Here is a 23,323-nt window from a genome sequence, read left to right on the forward strand (position 1 = left end):
AACTGAAGCCATTTGGAATTTATCCCTCTAACACTAAGCTCTGGCTACAGTTTCTTCTTAACATGCACAAGAGCTATTCCTCAAAGACGTTATCTTTGCCATTTATTTTGCCCTCTAACACTTCAAGCTTCAATGCCACATCACGATTTATTTGCATGCCAGGTGTTGTTAGATAAACAGACATTTGAATTACAAGCAACTGGAGACTATTAGACAGTAAATTTTCTCTCTTTTTCATTTAAATTCTCTGTTTCTAAAATTTATTCTAGGTTTTGCTGACATGTTGTGTTGGAGAATTACTGAAAGCTTGTAAATAGGAACTACACAACATACTGGCTTTGCCTCTAGGCTACAGGAGTGTGTTAACTTTCCTCTGTATTCCCAGAGTCTTATACTGAGCCTGGTCCTTATTACATCTTCTATTAAATGTTTAGTGAATAACCTCTGTGATGGATTAAAGATGGCTATATATTCTTTACTACATAGGCAGGTGATGTAATTGGATCAACAAAATATGGCAGAAGTGATGTTGTAGCAATTTCTGGGACCTGGAAACTTCTACCTTCTGTCCTTCAGAACACTTTCTCTGGAAGCCCTGCCACATAAGTCTGAATACCCTGAGACTGTTTTGCTGGAGAAGCCAGATAACAGTCCCAGCAGAGTTCAGCCTTCTATACATCTGTCAAGGTGCAGAGGGGTGAGTGGAGCCTGCAGACTGTTAGCAGAATACCACTTGGAACAGAAGGATCACCTGGCTGGGCCCTGTCAGAATTCCCTGACCCACAAAATCTGTGATGTAATAAAATTATTGGTTTTTTAGCCACTTAAGTTTTAGATTACTTTGTTATATAACCATAAATAACCAGAACAAAATCCTGACCGGGGCTCCATGTATACTATTCAGCACCCGAGAGATCAACTGGTGTGTTCATAGCTGCTGTTCACCTGACTAGAGCAGGACGGTACACATGTGAGGACAGTTGGGCTGATTTACCACAGCTAGTGGTGGCCAGTAAGTGCCGTTTCTCATTTTGTGAGTTCTTGGGCAGCATAGACCAGGGAACCTGATCAACCTCAGGACACACAGATTTCAAATAGGATTCTACCTAGCACTTTAGACCCAGGAGGACTGAGCCTTCATAATTCTTTCTGCTGATTATTGGAAGAGTTAATCACTCGATAGAACTAACATTTCTAATAGAAGAGATTAGATGGAAATTAGATATAAGACCAAAAGACTCTTCATGGTGATGATGGAGTGAGAACCACTAGATTAAATGAACATAAAGACAGAGGGTAGATGCATTTCCTTTCTCACCCAAATGGTAGCTTCTGAGAAATATAGTTGCAAAAACATCTAGAAATACAGACGGGATGAAGAATGAGAGAAATCTGAGCACGCAGGGGAGGAGGGTAAGTGAAAATTCATTCTGTGTGTACTTGAAATTTCTGATTCAAGGGACCAGAACACATGTTATTAGCATTTTCAATTTTTCTGAATATCAAAGAGAACAAAAACTAAAGAGAATAACTCAGAAATAAAATGATGACAAGATAATTGTTTAATATGAAAATCCTTGGGTGGAGTACTAAGAGACTTCCATTTCAGTCCCAACACCTGGCAATTGATTGGACTTATTCTTAACTCAGTTTTCTTGTTGTAAAATGACACCATTCCGCTTTCTTCATGAAAATTATGTGGGTTGGATTGCAGGATAGAAGATAAAAAGTGGCTTAGAAGGAAAAAGAAAGAATATGCAATTAGTAAATAGTACCAGTTCTTGAGAAGTTTGGAATAGAAACATTTTACTCTTCAAACACATAACCTCTTTTTTTAGATTAAAGTAAACAAATCACTCTTTTACTATTACACAAATGCTGATTATTAAGTTTATATAAAAATTAACTATAATTAGATAATGAAAGACAAGTAAATGAATCAGCAAGACATATAAACAGCAACATTGTCTAAGAAGAATTCACCATCTAGACTGATTCTGTTGCATCTTGAGCTGGGCGTAATCCTGTGAAAACACACAGGATGTGAGATGAAGGCCAAATCAGCTGGTAATCAAGTGGCACCTCTGGAGGCTGAGAGTACAAAGTAGTCCCTGGAAGAGGCACTGGCAAATTGGTGGACTTGGTGGCAAAGGCTGATAGCAGCTCTCTTGGGCCATCGGGGGGACTTCATAGTCTGGTAGTTAGCTGTTGTCACCCAGCAAACACATACCCCAAAAGAGAAGCCATTTCTTTTGTCTAATTAATAGGTAGTGCCAATGGAGATACCAGTGTTTCTCAAGCTGTCCTCTGCAGACCCCCTGCAGCACAGCCCTAGTAAAGTTCAATCCTGGGACCTACCCCAGACCAACGAAATCAGAACCTCTGCACCAGGGGTGAGAAATCTATATTTTAGGTATAATAGGTACTCTGGGTGCTTTCACTGAAAATCTCATAGTTTAAGGACTACTGCACTCTCTTGCACAATGTGACTGTCCGCAAATATGCCATGTTCACAACATCCTCAATTCCTTTGCTTCTTCTCCCTCCAGGAACACTCCTCCCTTCTCTACTTTCTTCACCCCATGGGCTAAGATCCACTGGCTTCCTGGGGCTGTCCCCAACTTCTTGATCTTCCTTTCATGAACCCTAATTATGCTCCTTAATCCTGTCTTATTCTACTTTGTAACCTCTTTCATAGGTATAGTAAATCCACCTTCATTCCATTAATTCCTGTCTAGGGCAGAAAGATCCTGCTTTAAATGGTTTCCTTCTCTGACAAGACCTGTCTCCTAGCCACTTTTTTATTTTTAAATAAATGCTTTTGCTTCCTGTCTTTCAATACAATAGAAGGAATGGGTCTTAGAGCTCCATAAGAGCAGAAAGTCCTGAGGAGCAGATGTCTTCCAGAGAAAACGGGAGAAGTTCTCACTCCACTTCCACCACTGCACTGTTGAACTTCACTGATTGGACCTCAAGAGGTACAAGCTTTTTTCTATCACTATTGATGGTTTTGGTTTTTCCCTACATTAACCCCCTCAGCATCAAAATAAATTTAAACTGAAGACAATGTTTGTGCCTTTTCCCCAACTATACTATAATCTTAAGGGCTGAAATCTAGTCTTAATGCTTCTTACGTAATTCCTCCACCCTAGACATTTATTATTGTCTGCCCGCCCTCTTCCCTGGGAACTGCCACCCCCTCAGTCTTGTCATGATTCCTCCTTGACATTTTATGCAATGTGCCTCCAGGCTCCTGGTCACAGCTGATTGGTCTAGAGGTGGGCACCTGATTTAAAGCTGTGTCAGTCAGTTCCTTTTCTCCCCAGGTATTTTGAAAACTGGGGAGATGTTTGAATTCAGATTGAGCTCGGGAGATGTTTTCCCTATGTGGACCAGAAAAATGGAGGAAACTATTCTTTAGAAAGAGAGAAGAATGCTGTAGATAGCGGCAGATGGAGAGAGAGAAGCACATGAGTGATGGAGGAGTTTAGATGGGACTGTATTTCTACCACTGGGTATCTTTTGGAACTCACAGTTTTCAGAGTAAAGCCCCCATTTTATGTTAAGCTAGTTCTGGAGACTTCAGGGAAGACTCAGAGGGCAAGGGAAAAGGGAGTTGTGGATGGCCTCTAGATAGTCAGTCCACAGGATCTAATGAAACACATACGATCTCACGTAATCCTCAAAATAATCATGTGTTTTTATGAAGCAATCATTATCATTCCCACTTGAAAAATAAGAAACCAAGGCTTAGAGGAGTTAAGTAACTTTTCCTAAAACCACTCTGTTACTAAGCTGGAGGTGGGCATGGGACTTGAGGCCCGCTCCATCTGACTCCACCATGCTGAACTGTCTTCAAGCGAAGGTCAACGGGTGTGATGCTGAGGGCTCTATTCATTCATATATATATATATATATATATATGTATATTTTTGAGACAGAATCTCGCTCTGTCACCCAGGCTGGAGTGAAGTGGAACAATCTTGGTCATTGCAACCTCCAACCCCTATGTTCAAGCAATTCTCTTGCCTCAGTGTCCCGAGTAGCTGGGATTACAGGTGTGCGCCACCACCCTTGGCTAATTTTTGTGTTTTTAGTGGAGACGGGGTTTCACCATGTTGCCTAGGCTGGTCTTGAACTCCTGGGCTCAAGATACCCACCTGCCTCGGCCTCCCAAAGTGCTGGGATTACAGGTGTGAGCCACCGTGCCTAACCTGTTCATTCTTGCTCCCATACTCTCACGCCGAGCTAGGGGAATTTGAAAAAATTCTACAGGCCAATTCCGAGTCCTGGTGTTGATCCCAACTCCGTATGCTTGGCAGAGACTGTGATTTATGCTGCCCTCTGTAGGAAGTATGCAATGAGTAAAGGAACTGCCCAGCAGCTCAGAGACCTAGAAGCTGGCTGTTCTAAGAGGTTCTAAGAGGAAGCAGCTGGGAGCAGCAGTCCTGAAAGTTTCACTGCCAACAAGAACAGTTGGTATTGGGTGGCCATGCCAGAAGCAATGATCAAGATTCACTCTAGCAGTGCCAGTCACAGCCAGCACCAGATAACAGCAGGTGTCTGTGAGAATTGCTCAGAAGTCTTTATCCCTCTCCATCCTACCAGTGAGTTATGGTCACCCTTGATATTTCACATGGGGTTGTATAATGGGGTGTGGTAGGGACAGGAGAGGGGAGAAGAAGGTAGAGATCATCCCAAGAAGAGTAAAACAAACGGGAAGGGAGAGAGGTTCAGCAACTCTGAGCAAAAGTCTAGACCTCAGATTCTTGACCAAGAGCAAACAGACCCCTGAAAGATTCTTGACCAGAAGCAAACTGACTATTGAAAGAGGATAACACATCAATATACAAACTTTTAGTCTGGAGGGATGGCCTCTTAGCCCTCTCCTTTTGTATTTAAAGAAAGAGAAGTCCAATTAGCTGGGTGGGTGGTGCACACCTGTAATCCCAGCTACTTGCGAGGTTGAGGCTGGAGAATCACTTGAAACCGTGAGGCAGAGGCTGCAGTAAGCCGAGATTGCGCCACTGCACTCCAGCCTGGGCAACAGAGTGAGACCCAGTCTCAAAAAAAAAAAAAAAAAAAAAAAAGAAAAAGAAAAAGAAAAAAAGAAAGAGAAGTGAGAAGTTCAGAAAATTAAATAATTTATCTGATTCAGCTAGCTAAAGACAGAGTCTGAATTAGAGTACAGAATTGATTTCAAGCCGGGCTTGAGGTCTAGTAGATTTTCCTCTACAACACTCGTTCTATTTTCTTTGTGTAGCTATAGGATAAGTAAAACATTACATGGAGTGGCCTTGGCCATTTCTCATACCTGAGTAGATATACTCATCACTTTTCCCGATGTGAAAAGAACAAAAATATTCCTTTAAAAGGCTTTTAAAAGCTTCATCTCCGGAAAACTATTTGTAAAAATTTTGGATGAGTGCTGAGCTGCCGAAGGTCCTAAATATCTCTGAACTATCAGCATATTCATTCTTGTCCTCTTTTCCCTTAAATAAAGGTTGTGATGGCTTTAATATTCCAGTCGTTCTCCTTGGCATGCCCACAAACAAAAACCCTCTTTACACATGTTTCTTGTACTCAAGAACATGCAAAGCGTGATTTCTCCTGCGGAATCTCACTGCGCGCTCCTTGGATGCCACAAGGCAGCTGCAGCTCACGCGCCCCTGCAGCTCCTGGGTTCGTGTGAATGTCGCCTCCACTCTGGCTGGCAATGGAACAAGCCAGATGGTCTTGGGAGGCCTCAGCCCACCGCTTCCAAGTCATGAGCAAGCCTCTTTTCATTTCTAGGGATTTTAAAAAGACAAGAGAGTAGAGAGAAGACTTTTAAAATTCACCTTCCTTCCTTGACACCTTCTCTACTGTGAAATCTGATGAAAGGAATAAAGGGGAAAGGGCTGTTTGGAAGGAAATTTCCAGCTCCTAAGAGAATATTGAAGTTATTTTAAATGGTTCAAAGAGCTCCTAAAAGGAAATATTAATGGTAGGATGAATAAAAAATCTTGAAATGGTTCAGAGGCGAGATATATATATATATATAAATTGGGTTGCAGTGGCTCATGCCTGTAATCCCAACACTTTGGGAGGCTGAGGTGGGTGGATCACCTGAGGTCAGGAGTTCGAGACCAGCCTGGTAAACATGGTGAAACCTGTCTCTACTAAAAATACAAAAATTAGCTGGGCGTGGTGGTAGGCACCTGTAATCCCAGTTACTTGGGAGGCTGAGGAAGGAGGATTGCTTGAGCTGAGATCGAGCCACTGCACTCCAGCCTGGGTGATAAAGCAAACCATCTCAAAAAAAAAAAAAAAAAAAAGAATATTATAACTGTAATAGCATGTGTTGATGTCTATAGTATAGAGGAAAAGGTCAAAAGTATTGGTGGGCCAGAATTTTTCATCCTTTTGGGGATTTTTATTTCATTTTATTTTATCCATATTTACAAGAAAATTGCCTGAAAACCCAGGGAAGGCATGAGTAGCTTAATGCAAAATGTTTCAAAAGAAAATGCCTATGACAAGGAAAGAAAGTTTGTGAGGGTGCATTTTAATTAAAATGTTATCTAGGCAGGGTGTGGTGGCTCACGCCTGTAATCCCAACACTTTGGGAGGCTGAGGCGGGCAGATCATTTGAGGTCAGGAGTTCAAAACCAGCCTGACCAACACGGAGAAACCCCATCTCTACTAAAAAAAAAAAAAAAAAAAAAAATTAGCCAGGCATGGTGACAGGCATCTGTAATCCAAGCTACTTGGGAGGCTGAGGCAGAAGAATCGCTTGAATCCAGGAGGCGGAGGTTGCAGTGAGCTGAGTGAGATTGCACTACTGCACTCCAGCCTGGGCAACAGGAGTGAAACTCCTTCTCAAAAAAAAAAAAAAAAAAAAAAAAAAAAAAGTTATCTAAATGCATCATATTAGCAATTAAAAGCTACTGCTTGCCGAATTTGTGATTGCAGTTCTAATCTCTTCTCCAACCCATGGATTTCTAAATCCCATGCTTCTAATATTCTATGCATTGTAAATGCAAATTTGAATGTTTCCACCCTAGATGAAAATCCTTCAATGGCTCCCTATTGACTACAGAATAAAGCCCAAGTCCTGAATATATCACACAAGGCCCTTGAGACTTGTCCACATTCTCTCTAGCTGACATTGGTGTGTAAGACACGGATTGCCTCTACCCTATACCCCTATATCTTCATAGCTCAAAAAGCTCACAAAGGCTTCCTAATATCAAGGTGTTTTCTGAGCCAGAAAGCCAGGTAAGGGATTTTCCACTCCATCAGAATGGGAGCCCTGATACTGCTTTGCTGTTAAACTTCATTCTTTCATTGTACATTTATGGAGTGCCTATTTTTGTCAGGAACTGTATTAAATTGTAGGTATTTCAGAGCAAACAAGACACACATTATGACTACAAAGAGCTTACATACCTGATTAAACACTATTAGTTTCCTATTACTGCTGTAACAAATTATCACAAATTTGTAGCTTAAAACACCACCATTTTATTGTCTTACATTTCTGGAGGTCAGAAGTCTGAAATGAATTTCACTTGGATAAAATCAAGACATTGGCAGGGCTGCATTCCTTATGAAATCTATAGGGGAGAATCTGTTTCTCTTGCCTTTCTAGCTTCTAGAGGTTTTCTACATGCCTTGGCTTATGGTCTCTTCCTCCATTGTCAAAGCTAGTAATGTAGGATCTTCAGATCTCTTTCTGACTCTGTTTCTGTGGTTACATGTCCATGTCTAACTCTGACTCTTCTACTTCCCTCTTATGAAAACCCTGTGGTTACACTGAGCCCACTTAGATAATCTAGGATAATCCCCCTATCTCAAGATCCTTAACTTAAATCATATCTTTATAAAAACTCTTGCCACATAAGGTAACATATTCACAGGTGTTGAGGATTAGGATGTGGACATCTTGGAGGGTAGGGGTATTCTCTTAACCACACTCTGCTAGCAGTTTTATTTTGTCTGAATGAGCACTATTTGCTTATATGAAAAACATGTGTTGAGTGCCTACTATGTGCCAGGCACTGTTCTAGGTGCTGGGAATACAGCAGTGAATAAAGCAGACATAGAGTTCCTGCCCTCAGGGATCTTACCTTCTAGATGAAAGACAGACAATAAACCAACAAATGATTAGATAATACGTGAGGGAGTGATAGACTTCAGAGAGCAATAGAGCTGTGTGGGGAGTATGAGATTGGGGTGATTGCTATTTTGTAAAGGGTAACTATAACAATCAAGGTCTAGTTAGGAGAATGGAAGCTGTTCTTGGTCATTCAAACAGAGGGAATTTTTATTTTTTATTTTATTTTATTATTTTTTTGAGCCAGGGTTTCTCTCTGTCACCCAGGTTGGAGTGCAGTGGTGGCAGTCTTGGCTCACTGCAGCCTTGACCTCCTGGGCTCAAACGATCCTCCCACTTCAGCCTCCAGCTAATATTTTTGTATTTTTAGTAGAGACGGAGTTTGGCCATGTTGCAAAGGCTGGTCTCAAACTCCTGGCTTCAAGTGATCCGCCCTCCTCAGTCTCCCGAAGTGCTGGAATTACTAGCATAAGCCATCGTGCCTGGCCAAAATGAGAGAATTTTTATACAGGGGAACTACATGGTGGATGGAAGAGCTGATAAATTAACCAGAGTGATGAGGGAATCCAGAGATTTTTTTTTTTTTTTTTGACATGGAGTTTTGCTCTTGTTGCCCAGGCTGGAGTGCAATGGCTTAATCTCGGCTCACTGCAACCTCCGCCTCCCGGGTTCAAGTGATTCTCCTGCCTCAGCCTCCCGAGTAGCTGGGATTACAGGCATGTGCCACCACGCCTGGCTAATTTTGTATTTTTAGTAGAGACGGGGTTTCTCCATGTTGGTCTGGCTGGTCTCTGACTCCCGACCTTAGGTGATCTGCCCGCCTCAGCCTCCCAAAGTGCTGGGATTACAGGCATGGGCCACCGCACCCAGCCAGGATTCTTAACACCAGGAACCTAATATCACCCTCCAGCTGAAGTTATATCAGAGCCTGGGGATGGTTCTCACCCAGTGGAACCTGGGGCCATGGAGGAAATGCACTTGCTGCTAAAACTCTGCCTGAAGCACAAACAGAGAGGAGGAGAATGGCTTTCACTTGTCTATTCCATCTGTCCAAATTCCTGTTATGCATCCTGATGGTTGAAACCAGCTGGAAGCCCCTGACAAGGCATCCTTGAAAACACGGCCCATGGGGGTCAGCCCTACTGCAAGGTAGAGCAGGACAAGAGAGAGCTCCCAAGAGCAAGCAGGCAGATTACCAACACAGTTACCTCTGTACAGACATCTAAACAGACCCAGAAAGTGCATCATGCAGATATTTGGGGAAAGAGCTCTCCAGGCAGACGAAAGAGCACATGCAAGTCCTGGAGGCAGTAGAGCACCAGGTGTAGTCAAAGAATAGCAGGAATGCCAGTGTGGCTGGGGTAGAAAGAGGGAGGGGAGAGAGAGGGATTGGGAGTCAGAAGAGTATACAGCTCTCTGGGCCAGAATGTGAACCGGGGCTTTTTCTCCGAGTGAGGTGAGAGGTCCTGGAAGCTTTGTGAGCAGAGAAGTGACAAGATCAGACTTACTCATGCTCCATACTCTGGATCCTGTGTATAGAACAAATGATTTGAGGGGAAATGCAGGAGTAGGGAAACCAACTAGGGAGACCAGTAGGGAGACAATTGTGATAATCCAGGTGAGAAATGGCTTGAATCAGAGAGGTGGAGCTGCAGTGGGTGGAAGTGATTGGATTCTACACATATTTTGAAGAAAGGACCATCAGAATTTGTTGATGGTTTGGATGTGAGAGAAATAGAGGAGTCAAAGACGATTCCAAGACTTTTGTTCTGAACAAAACCTCTGAACCTCTGGGAAGATACCCTTAACGGAGATGGGGAAGACTGCTGGAGGGAAGTGGTTTGTTTTTTTTTTTTTTGACAGAGTCTCACTCTGTTGCCAGGCTGGAGAACAGTGGCTTGATCTCGGCTCACTGCAACCTCCGCCTCCCAGGTTCCAATGATTTTCCTGCCTCAGCCTCCTGAGTAGCTGGGACTACAGGTGGCGCCACCACACCCAGCTAATTTTTGTATTTTTAGTAGAGATGGGGTTTCACCATGTTGGCCAGGATGGTCTTGATCTCTTGACCTTGTGATCGAACCGCCTTGGCCTCCCAAAGGGAACTGGTTTTGAGAGGGATATCTGGAGTTCAGAAGGGCACTGGCTTTGCGGGGAATACTTGGAGCTAATCAATTTTAAATATGTGCAGTTTGAAATACCTAGTACATAATCAGTTGCAGATGTTGAGTAGCAGATGGATGTACAAATTTGGAGACAGGGGAGATGACTAGCCTGGAGGTGTAAATTTGGAAGTATTTAATGTACAGATGTTATTTAAAACTATCAGACTGGTGAGCTTACCACAGAGTGAAAAGAGACCACAAAGAGATGTCCGAAGTCTGAGTCCTGCAGTCTCCTACGTTGAGAAGTTCAAGACCAGAAAGGTAGAATAAGAACTAGGATCGACTCTTGGCTCAGAAGACAAGGGAAGAAAACATTTCAAGAACCAACATGGTTGCCTTCTTCTCTGCTGCTGAGGGCTCCAGCCAGGTGAGCCTGGAAGTTGAGCACCAGATTTAGCAATGAGGAAGTCACTGATGCCCCTGAGAAGACCTGTTGCTGTGGAGTAGTGGGGGTGAAAGCCTGCTTGGAGTGGATTCAAGGGAAGGGAAGGATAGGAATTGAAGACATCAAGCATGGAAGAGCCTTTTGAAGATTCCAGTTATAAAATGAAGCAGGGGGAGACATAAAAATCTAGGAAGCATTTTACTTTTTACCACGGCAGATATTCCAGTATGCTTGTAAACCCTTAGAAGTGAAGCAGTAGAGAAGGAAAATTTGCTGATTCAAGAGAGAGTGGCGACAGTTGCTGAATCAATGTCCCTGAGTTAGAGGCGATGGCACTAATGCACAGATCTAGAGGCTAATCTCGGCTAAGAGCACCGAGAGTTCATAAGTGACAGGAAGGACAGAGGAGTATATGCAGACAGATGCGGGTAGGTTGGTAGACAGAGTGGTAGAGAGGGTATGTGTATTCAGTTCTCTTCTGATTATTTCTATTTTACCAACAAAAGAGGGAGCAAGGCCATTAGCTGGAAGTACTAGGAGAGGTTTAAGGAGGAGAAGGTGTGAAATAGTCCTTTAAAGAGGAGGGAACAGTACAGGGAAGTATAGCAGTTTTGCTGTTAATTGATTAACAGAATGTTAATTGGTTATAAAGTACTTGGTGTTTTAAACTAGTAATGAATACTACTATGTAAATGAGAGAAGAGGCATTTTCTAAGGAATCCAGTATTCACGTAGAGTCACACCAATAAGGTTAAAACAATAAAACCCTAAAATTGAAACAACATGGGATATCACTTAATCCTGAATAATTTTGAGGGCACTTCGGATCTTTGTAATGATTCAGAATAATCTTTCTAAATATCACTTAGAATAATGCCCTGTAGATATACAGCTACTGGAGTTCTGAACTAAAAGGCCAGTTAAATCAGATTTCAAATGTAAAACATGCAAATGTGAGTCAGTGTTTATAACATTAAAAAATACATACAATTTCTTTGTATGGTAGGCCTCTGTGTCAAAATTCATTCTATATTTGGTATATTCTATACATTAGGGTGTTTTGTGGGGTAGAATAACCAGAGAGAAATGGATTCACCTGGGTTTTAACAAACTAAGAAGCAAATAGGAAGGGAGTAACATAGTAAATGACTAGATGTTCTTATCACTAGAAAGGTTACATATCCTTTGTGTTGGAGGGCAAAGGGAAGGGATTGAGCAGAGATGGGTAGAGAAGCCAAGAAAGAGAGTGGACAGGAAGTGGACTGAGATCTAGTCTGTGCTCTTGGCAAACTCTCCATTCCTCCTTTCCCCCTTCTGCTGCCTGACATCTGCTATTTTGAAACCCTAGGAAGGTCAGGAGGATACAGCAGGAGTGACTGACCTAGAGAATGTGCAGTTGAAAACTAGGCTTTGGTAGCTTTCACTTTTTATCTCCTTTAGAAACAAGGATGAAAGTTCTGCCATCAGTGAGGGATAAATAGTAGCCCAGGGCCTTGAAAAAGCAGTTTTAGATCCCTGGGACAATTTCTACTATTTTACTATGTCTGAAGATTAGGGAAGTTATTTTTGTAATTTGAGGCTAACACCCATCTCTTGAGCCTTATAAGAAGCACTGAAGAATGTTAATAGATTTGGCTAGCATTTGGGTCAATTATTTCAAATGGCTATCTGGGAGTCATAAAACAGATGGCCCTGAAATTGTACTGTGTTGGTGGATGTAGATTGGCAGCCATCCTTTAAGGGCAAAATTATGTTAAAAGCTAAGCCAGAACAAATGAGCAACAACTGATTTATAATATTTTGCAATGTTATGAAAAATGGTTTCTTAAAACAGATTCACAGGACTGATGGTGATGTTCCATTGTGTTTCTTTGTGAAAATATATTAAACATACCAGTAAATGAATCTGAGGCCTGCCTTCCCTCTCTCCCTTCTTTCCTTCCTTCCTTCCTTCCACAGATCTTGCCTGTCTTCCTTCCTTCTTTCCTTCCTTCCTTCCTTCCTTCCTTCTTTTCCTTCCTCCCTCCCTCCTTCTTTCCTTATAGTTATTTTGGGAGTATGGATGTATTTAGTTTGGGTCTTTGGTTTTAATTAGAATATTTATTAAATAACAAGGAATCTGCTTTGAATTAGTGTAAAAGCAAATCATGAACTGTAGATTACCTTTGAAATTACTGTAACGTGGTCAATATTTTTGTTGCCTTTGTAGTTGAGACAAGGGAAATTTTGAAATAAAATTGTCAACATTTAAAGAAAATTGTCAACATGTAGCTACTCTTTGTGAAACTGACCTATAAAATCAAACTGTTTTGTCATTTGCTGTAAAAGGAAGATTTGTTATTCATTGGAAAATTTTATAGGTCTAAGAGCTCTTATATGAAATATATGTATACACACAAACACACACATATGTATATATATATTTAGAGACAGGATCTCACTGTGTTGCCCAGGCTGGAGTGCAGTAGTGTGATCAGAGGTCACTGCAGCCTTTAATTCCCGGGCTCAAGTGATTCTGAAGCCTCAGTCTCCTGAATAGCTGGGACTACAGGTGCATGTCAACATACCTAGCTAATATTTTTTATTTTTGTAGAGACAGGGTCTCTCTGTGTTGCCCAGGATAGTCTCAAACTCCTGGCTTCAAGCAGTCTTCCCACCTGGGCCTCCCAAAGTGCTGGGATTACGCATGTGAACCACCATGCCCGCCAGCTATGGAATTTTAAAGCTGTAATAACCTAACATGTGGGGTACCCCCCACAGAGGAACAATCAGAGAGATTAAATAACTTCTCAAGGAGACTCAATTATTAGTGGCACAGAAAAACTTAAACCCTAGTTTCCTGACTTTGTCTAGCATCACCTAGGTTTCTAATACATAAACTTTCATTGACAGGATTTAAACTTGCAAGTGACTGAAAAGTTTTGACTGCCTAGTCCTCATATGCTTAGGTTCATGCTTTAGGTTTCTAGTTCTGTGGGACTGAGTTACATAATGGTTTTCCCATGTTCATGGATAGGAATTTTAAAAGTTGAGATATAATCCACATACCATGGAATCTATTTTTACTCATTCATTTTGAAATCTAAAGTTTAACTTCTATTCACAATATCCATTTGACTTAGGCAGTGAGTATATAATAACCCTCACTTCAGAAAAGTTTCTACAGTTAAAAGAAGACACAGGCCTGAAAAGAGTTCATCTTCATCCTTAATAGCATTTTGGAGTAGTTATAACGGCGCCTGAGGATGCCTAATGATTTAAAAAAAAAATAATGGTGAATAGGGTTTTTATGAGGAAGATGTGGAGAAAGCAGAGATTATTACCATTGAAAAAGACAAGGTGTTAACAGAAATGGGAGGGTAGTTTATAATAAGAGTCCAAACTTGACTGTACTTTTTAGGGTAGGGCCAAAGGCAAGTACTGAGGACAGGTATGGACTGTTGCGTTCAACTTTTTAAAAAAGTAGCCAATACCTAGTATGGACCAAGCCTGCGGAGTCGCTGAGAATACAGAGATGAATGAGCCAGTTCGTGAAGGAGCCTAGTCTGGGTGTGTGTGCGAGTTGAGATGAGAAGGAGGGAGGGAGCATGGGGGATGTGGGGGTGGAGGAATGAGATTGAAAGAAAAGGCTGAAAAACTGAATATATGGTAGAAATTTGGGCTGCAGATATGTGCTGGCTCTTAGGCAGAAGACTGTCCCAGAACCTCTTAATACATTAACCTCATTTGCCAAATTTGGCCAGGTATCTTGACCGTGGTCTTCTAGAGATGCCCTCTTGAATCGGTTTAAAAATTATCCTGCCGCAACCATCCCTAGCTTTCCCCACCGCCAGTGCGCGAGGCAGGTTGAAAACTGCACCCACGTTTGCAGCCTCTGCTCTCCGCAGGAGACAGGAATCCAGGGCTTTGCCGTCGTCATAGCAACCAGAAGTTCCGCGGTCCCCTACCCTCCCGCGACTTCTTCCACTTCCTCCGCCCGCAAGGCCCAGCCGCCGCTTCTCTCGCGAGACTTGCGCGCAGTGCCTAGCCGCTCCGTGGTGATCTCACCCGAGACTTGGGGGAGAGGGAGGAGTGAAGGAGGGGAAGGAATGGGGCGGGAGGCGGGGCGGGGAGGGGAAGGGCGAGTGAGGCGCCGCCACTGCCGGCAACTTTGTGAGCTAGTTCAGTGCGTGCGTGAGCGAGTGAGCGAAAAGTCAGTGCAGCGCCGAGTCCCCGGCTGGAGGGTCCCCGGGGAGGGCCAGGTCTGGGCCCCAGAGGCCGCCCCCGCCGCCACTCCATCCCCTCCCGCCTCTGTAGCTCCCTCCCCATTTCCTCCCCCACCGGTCCTCGGGGCCTTCTCGCCCCCGTAGGCACTTACCTGTCCCCTCCCCCACGCGGTACGCACCCCCCCATCCCCCCCTACCTCGCGCCCATCTCGGACCTTCGGAGCCCGGACCCCCGCACTTGCTTCCCGTATTGGGCGCCCCCTCAGTTTTTTCTCCTGCGGGCGGGCGGGATGGGGGGCGCTGAGCCTCGGGGACGGCGCGAGCTGGGGCCCGGGCGCCTAGACAATAGTTGATGCCCGAGGACGGGGCCACCTCCGCCTTCTCGGGAGCTCGGCCCCCGCCGGCCGCCCGCCAGCCTGCATTCCGGGTCCCCCTCGGAGCCAGGCTCGGGAATTGGGCTGATTCCACCCCCGCCTCCCTCGGGCCCCCCTCCGCTCCGCGCTCGGCGCCCGCCCCGGCCCGGCCTCGCCGCTCTCCGCAGAGGAGGCGGCGAGTGAGCGCGCGCCGGCCGTCTACACGGTTTCTCTTTCTCCCCAGGGAGAGCGCGCGGCGGACGCGCCCGGGACGCGCGGCGGCACCGGGAGGCCGGGCCGAGCGGTAAGTGGTCCCCGCGCCCGGGTCCTGGGGGTAGTGGGGGTGCAGGACCGCTGACAGCCCCCTGCCCTGTTTCTGGCCGGGGTTGGGGTCCAGGGCCCGGAGCAGGACCCCAGGAGGCCGGTTAAAGTTTGATTTTCGATTTGGTGGCTTGCTGATAGCGCAACCTGGCGGGGGCGAGTCCGGCTCTACCGCGCCCGGCGCGCGCGCACACACCCCAGAACCCGAATCTGCACAACTACGGGGCAGGCGCCTCTGCGGGAGGCCAGGAGACCCGCGTCCCCGTTCGGGCGGTTGCGTCCACCCCGCTGAGCTGGTCGCCACCTGGCGACCCTTCCTTTCCAGTCACCTGGGTGAGCGCTTTGCAGCCTGAGCTGGAGTAGTAGGCAGGCCGAGTTGGCTGAGTTGTGGGAAATGGAGACAAACAGCTCGGTGCCTGAGGGTGGTTAATTTCCCCTTTGGGGGTCTTGGGGACATGAAATTTTGGGATGCTGTAACCTGATTTCCAGGGAGCAAGTAAACCGCGAAAGGGCTGGGGAGGCGCGAGGGTGCTGCAAAAAGAACTTTTCCTCCTTCGCCCCATCTGTTACCAGCTTCTCTCCTGACCTTAAAGGAAATTTCCGAGGCTCTTAAAAAATCGCTCCACGGCATTTCTAGGTGGACCAGTAATCGTGTTGGGCAGGTTGAAATTTCATCGTGGTTTGGAAAACAGAGAGACATGGGAAATGGCTCACTTTCAATGAAGATGTTTAGCTGAATTGTTGGCATTCGTTTTCTAAGGGAAGCATTTGGGGATTGATGGCTCCTAGACTACGTTTACCTTACAGATTTTATTTTCGCTGACGGGTAGTTTAGAGGCAGCATTCACTGAAATGCATACTACCTGTGAAACGATCATGTTTCTAAACTGGAGCCAGCGATGCGATGCAAATTTCAGAGTAAAGGTGTCGACTTTCATCAGGTTCCAGGTCTATCTGGATGGACTGGGATTGGCGTTTCCTCTATAAAGCAAACCTTTCATGTTGAAACTCTGAGTCAGACTCTTAAAGCCATTGTTTTTATGCTGGTACTCTGTGGGAGTTAAGTGTCAACTTTCTCCTGTTTTCTCCTATGGAGTATCCGTCCAAAGCAAAGATTCTCTGACCGAATCTTTTGGAAATGTACAAGGTTAGATCATACTGAGTTCTGCGGCCAGTTTAGTAACAGTATTAATTTTCTGTATAATCCTGATTTAACGACTTTCATTTTTCTCTTCGTTTTGTGAAAGCTGCAATTAAGCTACCTTTACCAGGATTAAAAAAAGGATAATACGGAACAGTGGTAATAGCAGTAGGTCTCAGCTAGTTTATTACGGCCACTGATGTGTCCAACTATTAGATGACATCCCAGTTATTAACTACAATATTAATATTAAAACATTTTCCCATGGAATCAATTATGCTAAAGCATTAACAATTAACTGCATTTAAAATGATGAGTGATTGTTTCCACATAAATGGTTAGAGGCAAAATAAGAGATTTGGGGGATGAATGACTTTATGTCTCTGACAACTAATTTTCTTATCTCATTAATGCTTAAATAAAGGACTCTTGAAGTTGACTGTCATTTGATTTTTCTAGTTGACTGAGAGAACAAGTTTGGTGAGTGGCTTGAGACAGTCAGTAGGTGTTGCTGTTGTTAGCTTCTCTGCAGTTCCTGCTTCTGCTCCTCGAGTTTGAAATTGCAATTCTGGTACAGTGAACTTTTAAAATCTGAAGTATCAGTCAGTGATAGTTGTGATTTCATTGGAGGATTCAATGGCAAGGTTGACTTGAACTCCAGGTAATAATTGCAAAGCAGCTCTCTGATACTCTGTATTGAGATTCATTTAACTCTTCATTTGTCTCTGCCCTTTCACTAGTATTTTCAGGCTTCTGCATTTGCTTTGCTTTTGCTTTGAAGTATGTGTGTAATTTTGGTATAGTGCCCCCACCTTGAATGTTTAGGAACTTTTAAAAACACCTTCTAGTAAGTTTATTGAAGTCATAGATTGAGGATTGCTTGGGATTAGCAGTTTTGTAGACTTTGGGGGAATCTTGGTTGAGTTGTGATGTGTATATGTTCTACGTTAAGTTGCAGTCTGAATTTTTAGATAAATGACTGTTTTTCTTTTTTTCAAAAATCTCTTTGAGCTGTGAAATGGGAGCATGAGGAGAGCTGAAATGGTATGAGAGTGGAATTTGGTGGAAAGTTTGTTATAATTAATAATATGACTATGTGCCTCTTATCAGTCCTTACCATTGTATTATCATTGTTATTGGTCCGTATCAGTGCACAAATAAAGTATGAATATCCTGAAGATTTTTTTGTGACATCTCAGATTTAAGCCTTTTGGTTCACTGACCATATTAGATTTTCTCTATGGAAGACAAATAGACTCATTCCCATAATAAAGAACTAGAGCTCTGATAGAGCACACTTTTTTTTCCCCTTTGGATCAAATCATGGAAGTTCAAATCTGAAAATAAATTCAGAAATTCCTTTTTTCCCCCATTGCATCCCTATATTCCTAACCTTTTGAGTGGTGAGTCAAGCAATATTTATTGATTGCTGCTATCTGGCAGGTGCATTTTTGGTTTCTGTGATTCCAGTGATGAGCAAAAGAGTGTACCTGGCTGCATGGAACTTGTAGTCCAGTGGGACCATTTGTAGTAATATTTCCTGGCATGGAGTTATGGTATCCTGATGCCCCCATAAAGGTTATACATAATAGGCAATTATTTTTGAATTGTAATATATTTAAACATTTTGAAATAATGTAGCCTACTATTTGTCCTCAGAAGGTGTGGGTTTCAGATACCTGCCCTGCCATTTTGAACTTCTTTCTGAACTTTACTGTTGTTTCCTGCAGAGATGGGCTCAAAACTTGCTTCACAGATGAGCTACAAAAATTAATGAGAATATATGTATGAAAGTACTTTGTAAACTATAAAGTCTTATTTGTAATAGGGTTTTCTTTTTGTTGGACAGATTCATGGATTGTTGGAACTAGGAGGGATTTTGACTCATTTGGCTCATGTTTCCCATTTTACATATGAGGAAACTGAAGCCCAGAAAGTGGAAGTGATTTGTTGAAGATTGTAGAACTGGTTAATAACTGGGCAGTGATTGGAAGACAGGTGTCCATATTTAATTATATTTGTTTATTTTCTGGTTTTTTTTTCCCTACCTTAGAGCCTGTTATGTTAAAATTTTACTGCTTTCTCCCCCCACTTAAGAGTTCAGTATCTATTAAATATCCAAAATGAGGAGATGCAGAACTTAAGGAAACGAACAATCTATGGTAAGGTTGTAAAGCTATGAAAACAACATTGATGTAGTGTTTGGTAACCAAGCTTCATAGTTACTCAAATGACAAAATTATGGAAAAAGAAAATATGAGTTAAAGTTTCTGCATAGTAGAGCCTGTAGGCTTTCTTATTTTGTTTCATTTTTAAAGAAATCTTTATTAGCTCAGAGCATAATGTACTCTTTAGCTCTTTAGAAAAGCTAAACTCAGTTTATTTTGGTTTGTCTTTTTCTTCTTTTTTAAAACTCATTTCCATTTGCAGAAGAAATTAGGTGTACCATTTTTGTTTCTGGACCATGGCCAACTGAATTTTAGACCTTTTTTCTCAGCGACATGTAAGGGTAACCAGAGATTGGGGCTGGAGGTGTTAGTCAGGTGGAGAGATAAAACAGGACATAAAACAGGAACATGTAGAGCTTCCTGTTGAAAATGGGGCTGATTTATGTTGTGCCACCCTACCTTCCAGTAGAGTAATCTGAGCCAGCAGAGAAGAAACTTCCCTGCTGGTTTGGTGAACGCTCTTGAGGTGAGGGGATTTCCTTCTCCCGGGAGGAATAAGCATTGTGGTATTCTGCCAGTGCTCACACAGAAGTTGGGGTCTTATTCTACAGACAGATGCAGTAAAATAAGGGTGTTCCACTATCCCTGGAGATTGACAATCCGACCTTCTACCTGCTGCACTTCTACTTTTTTGGTGTAAAAAATTGGCCTCATTGAATTTTTGCTGTTAGTTTTTTTCTGTGCCCAGCTAATCAAAAACAAAAACAAAACCCACACACTTTGATGACACCTTGCTTTCAAAGGTCTTATTTAAGTTCTTAGATGCTTTATTTATTCTTAGATGCTAGCTCATTCATTTTTTTCAGTGAATTGTTGATGAGCTCTGAAGTGAGTCTTAGAAACATGGGCAAGATTTGTGGCTTCTGGGTCTTTTAAACATGGATGATTTGCATAAGGGACAGAACAACACAGTGATTTGGTTGATTTGGTTTGTAATCATGAGGGTACAAAAAACCATCAGGGCAGATATTTTAACGGTAGGTAATGTTCCCCAGTCAACAACCATTTTCTCCTTTTATTCTGGCCTGGAGAGAGTAAGATAACCCCATCTGCAAACAGAACAGCGTGTTTTCTTAAAGGCATAGAGAGATAACACCAAAATGACATGGAGGGATGTCAGGGGCTTCTTTAGCTGGCCCGTAGTAAGTAGTAGTGTGTTGGTGGGTGTGCCACAAAGTCAGGTGAAGCCATTTCTCTTCGCCTCTGGAAGTCTGGGATGAGAAACTTCAACCTATAGATTTCCAATTTGTTGCTTGTCATGTTGCACTAAGTTCTCCCTCTAATTAGGATTGTAGTATGCCTAAGTTTAAATTGCAGGAAGCAGGCAATTACATAATGTTAGTTTTCCCTTTTTCCAATTCAGGAGAGGCAGGAGAATGTGTGCTTGTTGGGAATGCCAGCTTGGGGAGGGAGAATTGCTGGTTCACAAAAACTTGGGGGTCACTCAAAGGCAACTTGAGCAGAACTGACAGCCAGTGCTGCTGCCATTGGATTCCTTTTTCCCTCTTTCCTCCCACAGAGCAGGTCTAGGTTAAATGAATTTCACAGATATGAAAGTTAATTGTGGTTATTTCGCTTCTCTTTCTACTTTTTCCATAAAACCTTTTACCAAAGCTATGAACAGGTATAGTCATTGATGGTTTTGTGGTTCAGCGACTTGCTTCCCTTTTTTTTTTTTTTTTTTTTTGAGATGGAGTCTTGCTCTGTCACTTAGGCTGGAGTGCAGTGGTGCTACCTCAACTCACTACCACCTCTGCCTCCTGGGTTCAAGTGATTCTCCTGCCTCAGCCTCCCGAGTAGCTGGAATTACAGGCACACGCCGCCACACCCGCTTAATTTTTATATTTTTAGTAGAGACAGGGTTTCGCCATGTTGGCCAGGCTAGTCTCAAACTCCTGACCTCAGGTGATCTGCCTGCCTCAGCCTCCCAAAGTGCTGGGATTACAGGCGGGAGCCACTGTGCCCAGCCGACTTGCTTCTTTTTATAATGAGTTCTGAACTGCTCAAAAGAAAGCTATTGAGAAAGAAAAGCAAAGGGCTGTGTGCCTAACGACCTTGTTCCTATAATCAAGACTTGACTATGGTCAGTGTCTTTTACTTTGGCCTCAATGTTATCGTTCTGTAATTCATTTTCTTCATATTGTAAATTATTTATCTAGATAGGAAATCTAATTTGCCTTTTTTTTTTTTTTTTTGAGATGGAGCCTGTCACCCAGGCTGGAGTGCAGTGGTGCGATCTCTGCTCACTGCAACCTCTGCCTCCTGGGTTCAAGTGATTCTCCTGCCTCAGCCTCCCAAGTAGCTGGTATTACAGGCATATGCCACCACACCCAGCTAATTTTTGTCTTTTTGATAGAGGCAGGGTTTCACCATGTTGGCCAGGCTGGTCTAGAACTCCTGACTTCCAGGGATCCTCCCGCCTTGGCCTCCCAAAGTGCTGGTATTAAAGATGTGAGCCATTGCGCCCGGCCTAATTTGGTAATTTTTGAACTCATTGCCTTTCCTTTAATAGTCTCTACCTCCCAGAATTGATTGAACCTTTGTTTTATTTTTTTTTTTGAGACGGAATTTTTGTTCTTGTCATGCAGGCTGGAGTGCAGTGGTGCGATCTTGGCTCACTGCAACCTCTGCCTCCTGGGTTCAAGCGATTCTTCTGCCACAGCCTCCTGAGTAGCTGGAACTACAGGCACACGCCACCATGCACAGCTAATTTTTTGTATTTTTAGTGGAAATGGGGTTTCACCATAGTGGCTAGGCTGGTCTTGAACTCCTGACTTCAGGTGATCCGCCCACTGCTGCCTCCCAATGTTCTGGGATTACAGGCATGAGCGCCCGGCCTGAACCTCTGTTGTTAAAAATGTTTCTTTTCAGTTCTTGATGCTCTCAGAGAAGCAGCTGCTAACTGGACTGTGGTATCCCATGCCTTCAGGAAGAGAGAGTCTGCTTATTCGGAGGTGCTTATAAGATAGGGAAATATAAATCAATAGGATGTCCTAAAATTTTCACCAAGTTTGACTTTTATTGTTTACTTCACCTGTATATACCTAGGAATAAAAATAGAGTCAGTTTTTTTTCCATATTCTTGCAAGAAGCGTGGGGCTGTGGCTCTGAACTATACTGCTTGACTTTTAAAGACTTTTCAAAAACCCAAGTTCTTGAAATGAGGATTAAATGTGTAGTTGATTTAACTCCTCACTTTTCCCTAACCATACTTTTGGTTGCTCCACTGAAGACCTCAGAAGCTTCTGCCAGTGTGCTTTCCCAGAGCCTAACTTCTTAGTACTGGTATTTGACATACGAAGAGAGTGCTCTGTGTGCATATGTGTGCATGCTTGTGTGTGTGTTTGTGTAGTGGGGGCAGGTTTGACTCCTAGCTCAGAATGTGCTCTTGGGAAACATGTTAGGAAGCCTGAATATGGTTCCTAAACCATGTCTCTTTTCCAGTTTGAGAAATGCCTGTGGTTCTTCAGAGTCTCAGTGTTGTTTTATTTTTTAAATTAGGATCTTAATGATGATCCTTTGTAACAGGAAGCAAGGTATAGTAAATTGCATAACAAAATAATGTTTCAGTAGATAAATGGTAGGTTACAGAGAGCTGTAGGATTCACAGAAACGGCTTATTAAAAGTTCAAGAACCTCAGCCTAATAATTGCTTTGGATGAGATTGTTCTGAAGGCCATTTTCAAGGTGGTGGTTAAAAGTAGTGGTTTTCTGTGGTTTGGATAGGATGTGTGTTTGGGGGAAGCAGTGAGTGCTTGGGTAGAGAATCACAGTGAACCTTGAGGCTTTTCTCCTGGGGGAGAATGCTAGATATTGAGGTTGATGGGTAATTTCAAGAAGCTCAGTAAGTGATTCTGTTATGCTTCTTCCCCACTTAGTTGAAAACACAGTGACTTTTATGTAATTTTTAGATCTGTGCTTGACAATAAGGTAAGTAAGTAGTGGACTTAAACCAGAGTGCAGCGAACTGGGGATTGTAGAAACTTCATTTTGGATGGGTGAAAAGGAGAGCCTCTGGATCTTTCGTAGAGGCCCATTGATTCAAAAAGACAACTTGGAAGAACTCCTCAAATGACTGCCAGCAGTTTAAAGGGTCAGGCTGCTGAGACTCCTGCAGTGGAGATGGGACATGTACATGCAATTTGATAATTGTATGTTAGCACTTCTTTTAAAAAAATTGTAGTAAAAACACATAAAGTTGACCATTTCAACCATTTTTAAGTGTTCAGTAGTATTAAGTATATTCACCTTGTTGTGAAACAGATTTCCAGGACTTTTTCATCTTGCAAATCTGAAACTCTGTAAGCGTTAAACATTGGCCCCCATTTCCACCTCCCACAGACTCTGGCAACCATCATTCTTTCTGTTTCTGTGAATCTGACTACTTGAGGTAACCTCATATGAGTGGAATCATGTAGTATTTGTCTTTT

This window comes from Theropithecus gelada, chromosome 7b (genome assembly GCF_003255815.1).
Source record: "Theropithecus gelada isolate Dixy chromosome 7b, Tgel_1.0, whole genome shotgun sequence".
NCBI classification, from domain to species: Eukaryota; Metazoa; Chordata; class Mammalia; order Primates; family Cercopithecidae; genus Theropithecus; species Theropithecus gelada.